Raw genomic sequence first — 332 nt, 5'->3', positions numbered from 1 at the left:
ACCTCTTCCTCTCCACAGTCTTACCTGCAAGGCAGTGTCTGTGTCTGTGTCTGCCCCTCATTTCCAAGCCACAGCCACACCCCCGCCCCTCCAGCCTCTATGCTATTCCTCATTCTTGACCCACAGTACCCTGCATCCTGCCAGGGTGTGCAGGGACCCCCTCTCCCCAGGCTCCAAACCCCTCCCATACATACCCACAACCCCCCCACACCTTCATAAATTTCCACGCATACCCCACACACCCCCAACCATACAAGGTACTTGCATAATTTTTCATAATTTGAGTTTTTCTGTGCATAATTTTGAGATTTTAGCTGTGCGATTAAAATCAC

The sequence above is a fragment of the Gavialis gangeticus genome, unplaced genomic scaffold (assembly GCF_001723915.1).
Source record: "Gavialis gangeticus isolate Ggan-Ray unplaced genomic scaffold, GavGan_comp1, whole genome shotgun sequence".
In the NCBI taxonomy this organism is placed as follows: Eukaryota; Metazoa; Chordata; order Crocodylia; family Gavialidae; genus Gavialis; species Gavialis gangeticus.
Note: the sequence above shows the minus strand (reverse complement) of the source record.